The sequence below is a fragment of the Abrus precatorius genome, unplaced genomic scaffold, assembly GCF_003935025.1.
Source record: "Abrus precatorius isolate BTA unplaced genomic scaffold, Abrus_2018 Scaffold3, whole genome shotgun sequence".
Classification (NCBI taxonomy): Eukaryota; Viridiplantae; Streptophyta; class Magnoliopsida; order Fabales; family Fabaceae; genus Abrus; species Abrus precatorius.
In genome coordinates this window covers 20,558,796-20,569,149 of record NW_020874373.1, presented here as the reverse complement: position 1 = coordinate 20,569,149, position 10,354 = coordinate 20,558,796, and the positions used below count along the sequence as shown (strand labels likewise).

The 10,354-nt window shown below is 35.9% G+C and overlaps 1 pseudogene; it reads right to left on the bottom strand.

The window, feature by feature from the left end:
• Positions 1–392: 392 nt before the first annotated feature.
• Positions 393–9,858, bottom strand: LOC113862743 (annotated as a pseudogene).
• Between the last annotated feature and the right edge of the window lie 496 nt (positions 9,859–10,354).

The following is a 10,354-nucleotide window of genomic DNA, read 5'->3' as shown; positions in this document are numbered from 1 at the left end:
ACCGACAATAGTACAATAGTAAGGATCTGGCAATAATTTTCTAGGCATGCAAAAGGAGTCTCAACTCTTCTAGTTCACTTCACTAGTCCGGTTAACCAATTGAATGTCAAAACCATCTGAATTTTTACCGTTTTGAATACATTTCCTTTCCAACCACTTAATTGGACCGATTACTGGTTGGTTTCAAGTTCAACCGGTCCGTCCGGTTCCAATTTTATAACACTGCTCATCCATAGCCTATCGTACTACGGGCATTCTCTAACAAGATACGATATCAACATTACTCATGATTCTAGTTCTTTCCCAAACTTCTATACAAGTGTTCTGGAGATAAAACTGACTTTAAAACCTAACAAAATTTTAGCAGTTAATAAATAATAAAACACAAACAAAGCATGATGTGTTCTGAGACGGGCTGCAACTGATACAAAAATAAGAAGTTTCCATTGTACAACTTAACCTAGGTGAAGGAACACCATGCTTTACCAACTTGCTAGTACTGGAGAAACAATACGATTGATGTATATTCCTATATAAAACAACCAAAACCGCTACTTCTGTTCGAACCTCTCATCTGTTGCAGGGATAGTCCAAAAAGTTAAACAATATTGTCATTCTAGAATCCGAATGCTGCCTTGAAAATAAGCTCCTTCCCATTTGTGAGACTGCTGCATTACGTGAACTTGAATACTTGGGGAATTTTCTAAAAGCCAAGATAATTTTAGTTGGCACCTCGATCCATGATACAAAACGTGCATGTACTTAATCAACCTCTCCCTCTTCTATATCATTACAGGATTTGGAACATATTGTGGATCTCCTTCCTCATCAGCTTTCATATACAATCCTAGTTGTTCCAAGGGATTACTACCCTCAAACTTGAAACTACCCAAGCCATCCTGAGAGTGATCAGGACTAGTCTCATCCACGGAGCTTGGTAATTGCACTGCAGGTACAGCTCTCAGCATTTCCAGATCTTCAAGAAACCGAGAATTCTCATTGATTTCAACAGTTTTTTCCATCTGCACAAATGCCAGTATATGCTCCAATAAAATCCAAAGCAAAAAAGAAGTGGGACATATTTCAGTGAGATAGACATTGTTTATTTACCTGTAGCAATGCTTGTCTTGCAGCTTCTCTCTCAAGCTCCCTCTTTTGTCTGGCTTCTGCAGCAGCTTTTGCTTCTGCCCGCTTTCGAGCATCTTCAGCAGCCTTTGCTTCTGCTTGCAGCCTTGCCTTTTCTGCTTAACAATGAGTCAAACAAATAGGTTAGTTGACATTGCACTCTTATAATAGTACCCAAGTAGAATGTCTAAATCACCTTTTTGCCGCTCCATCTCCAGCTTTTCCCTATCCTGGCGCAATTTCTCAGGATCCCCCTTCACACTCTGGCCCCACCCAAATTAAATTGAAAAAATTCACATACAAATTTAACAATGATCAGAAGAACAATTACAAGCGGAGTCAGTTCCATGTACTCAAATACATGATGACCTACCTGTGTTAGTGTCTTTTCTCGAGCTTTCAAGATAGTATCAGCAAATCGATTCTTCAATAAGGCAGCTCGACAAAGTTTATCAGGGGAGACCTGTCGCACAGTTGGACCACTTTCTCCTACAACATTAACAAGATGATAGGCTTTTAGGAATTGAATATAAGAATAGAAAAATGACTTCAATAACCCACACACACTTACGAGAGAAAGAAAGGGAAATTAGTTGGGACAATTTGACTAATTAGTTTGATAGTTAGTTGTTAGTTAGAGGGGCTAAGATAAATAAATAGGAGGATCAAAGGGGAGGGGATCATTTTGTACTGTTAGCATTCTGGAATTGAGCAAGTGCTCAAATGTGAAAGGGGAAACCATTTGAGAAGGGAAAACCCTCAGAGGAGAAATCTATCTCATTTGCAATGTTCTTTTGCAATCAAGAAATACAATCATTTTTCCCTTTTATCTACTTTCTAATCCAGGTTCCCAACAGCTTACCATCTTGACGGCAATCAGAGTCAAAAGAACTTGGCTTTAGCTGAGAGCTATCCCCATGTTTATCCAAGCCACTAATAGATTCTATAAGAAAGGAAAAAAGTATAATATAAGATAATACGACAATGGCCATGAAATTTTATCATGAACATTAAATGAACAGCTTAAAAAACTCAAGGCTAGCATTACAGATACACAAGTTCATCACAAGTCTAACAATAATAGCAAAGTGATGATTGTTAATCGAGTCTGAAATGTCCAGTGGGAACAAAGAAGAAATCAATAAATTATTATGAGAATTAGTGTTCCTAATTACTACATTAACAACAAAAAAGGAGCCGAAACATTTTTGTTTCATTTGCTACTATATTTGAGTGTTCTTTCAAATCACTTAATGAGGTACTGCTCAGTTTTATTCAAATTCAAAGATGCAAGTGATGATAAAATATTTCATTTTATGCAAGAATTAAAAACTATGATAGGTGGAATTTTAGTAGATAAACAAGTGCTTAATAAATACTTTCAATCATAATAAATTCTTTTGGGGATATAAGATCATACTGCTCAAGTTTTATAATTATTTTTAGACATGGCATCGAGGCCTCTATGACCAAGTGTTTAGGTGTCGAATAACTAACCCCTCCACTCATCATAGTTAAATCAATTTCAGCCCAAGATAAAGTGGGTCCCTGCATTATACATGCTTCAAGAATAAAGGACTATAGCCTGAAAGGCATGTTAGAGATATGAAATCATTTCAATGCCTCCACTTCACCTGACAACTTAAGCTTTTAGGAGTAGTGTCTTGACATATTCCTTGACATATTCTTTAAAGATATTAATACCCTCAAATCCAGAAATTCAACTATTCTATTTCTGGGGCAAAATTCAGTATTATTTTGCCCCTACAACAATATTAACAACACATCAGCAAATAATCCAATGTGTATTTAAGTTGGGATCATTATAAGATAATACGTAGCAATCTGACCTTATTAGAAGAGACTCATTGGTTGAGCTATGAAAAACACTATTCTATGTAACTTTTTTGTAAAAGAAGATCTTTCAAACAGTAAAAGACAACTTTTGTCTAGATGCATTACTAAAAATGTAACATGTTTATGCTTCCAAGCACGGATATGACATGGAACACAAATATGATACGTCATACGATATGGATTGATGGGTGACTGTGTCCAAACTATGACTTTTGAAGATGACTACTGCACACCGCCATTCGGTATTGACAGCTATGCTTCCAACACAACATTTGCATCTTTACAACAATTACTATGTGTTCTTATTGGCATTTTATCACCCAACATCCAGAACCATAAAACACTGGTGAGGGCCTTGCTGTAAAATTTCTTTATAGCTTAAGATGCACTTTTCTTTCACAAATAACTCCAAAAGCATTCCTCCACTTCAACCATACAACCACCCAGTTTGAATCTTATGATTTATGCCCCCCTCTATTTCTCCATCACTTTGAAATACAACAAAATTCAGGGTCTGTTTGAAGATATACTCTTAAGATTCAACTTGCATATTTTTTCCTCTATGTTTATACATAAAAGTATGAGAAACAAACATTTAAGCAATAAATAATCTTGGGATTCCGTAATATTTAAAACCATGCGAAAGAGGGTAATATTGTTGGGGGATGCACTAATTGGTTAGATTCTTGAGAATACTCTGAACCAAAAGACACAAAATAGGTAAGGCCAGAGCTACAAGTTATCATCTAAGATTTCAAAGCCTTACAATAGGTTTGAGAAATACCTGACAAAAGAAAAAGTGAGAACATAGCTGCAAGTTGTGCACTATTGTAGCAACAGAGAAAAAATAAGGGATGGTATGAAAAAGGATGTTGGTGGGGTTTAGGAAGAAGATGAAGGCAAGGGATGGCAAGATTAAAATTACCAAGGGATATTGTTGATCAAGAAATATATCTAAACAGCTTCTTTGTGATCTTAAGAAGGTCTTTCATCAGAAGCCCAACACCCCCCCCCCCCTTCCCCCTCTCAAAAAGAATGTGAAACTCATGCTTTCTTCAAAAGCTCATCCAAAACACGTTAAGAAATATAGAAGGTACCTTTAAGAAAAATTATGAACAAAAAGCACATCCAAATGACCTCAAGATCCTTCTAATAGAATTATATCTTTGACTTTGAGGGTTACGCCACTATCACAACCTGCATTGTAGCTCTTTTATTATTTATGCCACTGTCCATTACCCAACAGCATGGTTACTAAGAAATTCACCAAGGAGTAAGTATATGTTTGGTAACACATAAATTTAGAAAACTAATCACTTAGTTTTCAAAATCTTTCTCAAGAAGCTAGCAAAAATAAGTAATTACTTCTTCAAAATAAGTTACACCAAACATGTACTAATAGTGCAGCTGCAGACTCAGGCATTAAGCATAAAATTCTCCTTCACCCAAATCATTCACATTTCACCTTATTTTCCTTCTCAACCAACTTGCGGCTCAACCACCTCAGAAAACTGCATGATTCTTGCAATGCAGTTCACATCATTTGGCAGCACTATAATCCCCACTCTAATAGAAGCAAAACAATGGATAACAAATTCTGCAGTCTCCAATGTTGATCGAAACTACTATCTCAACATTTACATAGCATTCAGTCTATAAACCAAAATCTGATATTATTTATCTGAATAAACTTATATTTCAAATAAACTCCCACAGATTTGTTAACAAGAATCTACAGCAATAGAGCAGATTACTACAATTTGCCATCTTTCCAATGTCAATAATCAAGGATTTTCAATCCATATCACTTAAAAAAGGGCAACATCTGGGCTGAATTATAGTGAGAACAAATGATCTCCCTAGCCTATACCAGGATTACCTAAAGCACATTATGTATGACATTGACTTCAGAATTCAACGCAGAATGTCATAGATAATGCTGAGAAGCCATAGAGAAGAAGCAAATCATGAAAAACAAACAGGAGACAAACAATCAGCTGGAAAAATCATAATTTAGTTCTACAGTAAGTTTCACTCTTCCTCATACAGCAGATCAACCTTATGGAGCATAAAAAGACAGACAAAGAACAATTACTCACGATTTCGTTCCAAAGAATCAGAAACCCAGGTCTTTTCATCCATCTGAGATCCAGATCCTATATTTTCTGGATCCTGAAGAAGATTCCAAATGAATAATTATAGCATTTAGCAAAGAAATCAAAGGCAGAATCCAAAACAGCATCAGTAGTTAGAAAACCATATTAAAAAGTAACAGACAACCAAATAAGATTTTTCACTTAATAGTTAATACTTAATAACCAAACCAGACCTTTGCTACCGTTGCAGGATTTGCTTTAATATCATCAGATTCACCATCTGAAGAACCACTGGAGTCCGTATCTGCAATCCAACCATTGGATATATGGACTAATTAACATGCAAAAGCTTTTCAATCAAATGTCAAAAATGAGAATACAAGCAAATCACTTGTGACAGACCAACAACACCAGGGAAGACATATGAATGTTTTTATATTACATCTAACACCTCCCATCATGTCAAACTTTCGCTTAAGGTGTGACAATGCACAAGCCCACCTACCTTAAGCTGAAATTCCATGTTATATATATCCTCCCCCCCCCCCCACCCACCCCCCAACCCCTCTCTCTCTCTCTCTCTATTGGCGAGAGAGGGGGAGGATCAACTTACAACAGAATAATATTACCTTATTGTTTGTGTCAAAATTGAACAACCATATTTATTTTGATATATTTTAAAAGTATCATTATGTCAATCCAATGCTATGATAACAAATTTCAATCTAATGGTGGACTTTGAGATAATATTATTCAACAAAAAGTTATTGAATAGTGTAGGACCACAATCATAGAGCCTCTACTATCATGTTATGAACTAACTATCAAAAAAGCTTAAGCTATTAAGTGAAGACACATGAATGGTTTTATATTGCATCTCTATCATCACTTTTAGAAACCTCACCTCAAACAACAAAGCAACAGCATATACTGCCCACAGAGAAAGCAGTTGATGAGAATAAGAATTATATGGAGTGTGATGGATGGGTTGTCTTAGGTCTTGGGACCAGTTCCAGTTTATTAGCTTTGCTGGTTTTGGAGAAAGAAAGAAGCCAAATGTTTGTAGTAATGTGCAATCTTTGCCTCTTACTGATGCAATTGGTTAGAGCATAATGCTCACATGTTTAAGGAAATTTCTTTGGATGAGCAGCTTATTTGGAATGAAAATAGGCACCTGGCTTCTATGTGGTGTAAAGCTTTAGTATTTGTCCAGGGTTTCTCTGACACAGTTGTTGGTATATTGGGTAACTGTGATTCATTAATCGTTTCTCGTAATTTTTTCCAGAAGTTTCTCTAACACATAAGTTGACATATTGGCCACTATGATTCATTGAAGTTTACGCTCTCTGTTTTCTATTTTATATTGTAAGAAATATATCTTAACCTGCTGGTCCTTTGCAATCAATCATCTTCTTGTTGAATGTCTTTTCTAATCCAAAAGAGAATGAATAATTCATATAAAAAATGAAAACCTTATTAATACCCAAAATGGAAAAAAAAATACTATGAACAGTTAGTAGCAAACCTATGATCTATTCAACATTTTATTAGTTAGTGTCATTTATTACAACATGATTCTGATAGGAATACTGACCCACAGTTGGATAAGCCCAAACTAAGGCCCTACAAGTATATTCCTGAAGAGCTAAGTCAGCTAAGGCTAGTGTGAAAAAAGTTAGTTAGAAAAGTGTGATGTAATGGAGGTTGGTTAGAGGAGAGAGAAAAGAGAATCAGGTGTAAATAGGAAGGGCATCTACGTGGGGGATTATTCACTCATTTCGACATATTTTAACCCTTGGGCTTGGGCAGGGAGCAGTCCTGCTTTGCTGGGAGCAACTTGATCTTCCCATTGTTTTTCCTATCTCAGTTTCATTCAATAATATTGTTCTCACTTTCATAACAAATTTTGCGTGGTGGGATATTAGGATCCAAATTGCAAGGTATAGGACTTGACTTGTAATTTATAGATACTTAAAGAATGAAGACATAGGCCTACTTTGCTCAAATGTACACTTCACACTAATAGTACTACCAACCTACCATGTGCTAGAACTTAATATTTGATACCACAAAAGTATGAAGCAGCACACACAGTTCAAGTTCAAACATGTAAATGAAGTGCTTATGACTTTGGAAAGCAATCTTGATAAGAACAAAGCCACCTATCCACTGTCTATCACTCTATCCTCTCTTTCTTCCAACCTTCTAAAGGATAATAATATAATATCATCCAAAGATGTAACATAAAACATGGAAAATATCCATTTATTTACTCCTTCCATTTCTTTTTATCTATCCACTTCTAAAAGAAAATTATGTTTCTTATCTTTCCATAAATAAATAAAAGAGAAATATTAGGGGAGGTTATATTCAGAAGTTAAAAATGATTTAAATATAAATGGGAATATGAATTACATTCCTTAGTCTGTATTATTCTCCTAATTGGACAGATAGAAAGACACAGAAGTAGTACTTACAAAATCACCCCCCCCCCCCTGTGATTCACACCCTTCCTTAACAGATAAATGCAATTGCAATCAAAAGAGAAATTTTAGAACTTCAAATATAACAGAATAGTTTTCCTTCAAAGTTCATAGACTAGACAAAAATAGTATTGCAAATCTCAGATGAATTCATCATTATATGTTCCTGGCTTCAGCCAAGATCTTTTGGAAAAAGGGTCAGCCTACAAATACTGAAAAGTGGAAAGTTTCCCTTACTTCACACCAAAGTCTTTGCTGTCTAAACAATGGCAAAAGACAATTCAATTGCCTGAACATATATTATCTTAGGCTTCAAACAATAGCTTATAAACTTATGACAAAGATAAATGTCAAATTGAAGAGATAAAAATAAAACATGTATATAATATATATTTCAAAGAGATATCTTCACAAATCATGAAAACAGATGTACCCTATGATCAGATCTTCACATCCTAGAATAATCACAAAATTACTTAAATTATTCAAAAGCATCATATGGAAATTCAAACCCCTCTTACCACTGCTTCCTGGACTTAAACTTTGGTTGATTCTGCAAATCGCATCCTTTTCAAGCTGCACAGGAGGATAGCTTGAAACAGGGGACTCATTTTCACCAATGTCCACCTCTTCATCAGCTAGATCATTACCTACAAGTGCAACAAATTTAAATGGGAAAAAAAAATAGAGTATGCATACACACACACAAACATGCAGACTAAAACCTTTAAATGCTTGCGATGAGGAATTGCTTGGTCCAGAATCATTCAACACCTGCAACAGAAAACATAGATGACCAAAGTCAAATCATATGTACCTAAGACTAACATCTCATTGTGAAGAGGAAGGCTGAGTACACTTCAGACACAATGTGGTTCTAGCTTAATTTATGAATTAATTAGCAGGGATGTACCTCTATTTCACACACTTCAACTTTTGCTTTGTTGTTTTCCTTCTCTAGCAAAAATTCATCCAAAAGTTTTCGTAATGTGAACAGTATATCATCACTAAGATCATCGATATCTATCTCAATCTCATCCTCTCCACTTTCTCTACCATTTGAACAATTTTCTTTTAAGAAATCAATGATATGCACAGGCACCTCCCCCAGCAAAGACTCCAATTCTAGACCTAGATTGTGCTTCTCTAAATCTGACATAACTTGCTTAGCAGGTGGCATAACTACAGGTTGAGAAGCCAATGAGGTGATTTTTCTCTCTTTTGAAGGAGGCACTGGTCTAGTACTTTTTACATCTTCACAAGTGTCTGGTTTCGCAGGCAATGGCAAAGGATCACTTCTTGGCAATTTCTTCTCAATTGTTTTCCATCTCACTTCAAAATATTTACTGAGGGTATGAGCCATGAGATGGACATCACTCCCATGTGGATTGTAGGTCATTGCATTCGAAAATGTAAGCCTCACATCACCAGCAAATTCCAGCGGACCTGCATACATTCCTGCAGCTATCTTGCTTTTTATCGTTCCTAAATCCATCGGATGCTTAATAATATTGAAATAATCCGGAAGATTCAACTTCACTACGTCCACAGGGGTGTTGAAAACCCAAGCATACTGGTGATTCATTAATCGTTTCAACAGTGACTCACATTCTTTCATCAATAAAGCCATTGCAGTGCCTGGAGGCGAAGTCCGCATTGCAGATTCAAACTTCCCAGAAGATCCCCGATTCCATCCACAAGGCTTCTGACTCTGACTTAAAGGTTTCAATTTATTCCCTGGTAGGGAACCAGACATCGATGGTTTTCTCAAGTTCTCCATTCGAGGTCCATTATGGCCATCACCACAGCTAAGAATACCATTTGTTCTTTGTAGTTCAATTTTCTTCTGAAGCATCCGAATCTGTTTAAGTTCAGACCTAAACCTATGCACCAGATCTTTTCTTTGAAAGGGTGACAAATTCGACAAGGGAACAACTTCCATAGGAACACCAAATACATCTTGGCGACTCGAATTCAAACTAATACAATTCCTTGTCAAAATACTAGAATCCTCCGAAACAGTAATTTCAGTGTCTATTCGTCCCGAGCTACCAGACCCCTCTGATCCACCATATCTCTCTACTTCACCACCGCAATACCCTCCAGAGAACCTACTCTTTGCCATTACTATCACGTTCGACGACACAACCAATGGCTACAGTTCCTATTGGCTATAGCTCAATCTCCACATTCAGTTCCTATTGTTAGTGCTACTCTTCATTACTTGAAATTATTTTAGTGAAAATTAATAAAACCACTAAGGAATTTTTGGAAGAAACACAACAAATTTAAAATCGATTCCTTAGGAAAGCTATGATCCTCTGATATACAAATAATAATAATAGTAATAAAAAAAATGGTAAGTGTATGTAGCTACGTGACTTGCACTACACAATTACCGGCCACTAACTGAAAAGAGGAACGAGGTCAACGAGACTTGAAGCGATTTCTTCAATGTTATCACGAGATTGGAAGAAGAAGCAGAGAGAGATTAGAATTGGCAAATGCGAAACCATTGATGAAGAAAATGGCAAAGAGTATGAGAGTGTGGCAGCGGCGAGAGCGGGAGTTCAGTACTCTCACTTCTCGCCTCCTTACAACTACACCGCGCTCCAACGCATTTGAACCCTTCATTTGATTTTAAACCTTAAAATTCTTTTTTCCGTACAACATGTAATTCTATTTTTTGTTTCTATTTATATCTATTATTCTCTCTCTTTTGTTCATCAGTTAGATTTAATTTATAAATGTTAATAAATTAATTAAAAGTAATTTTATTTTTAAATTTTTTTA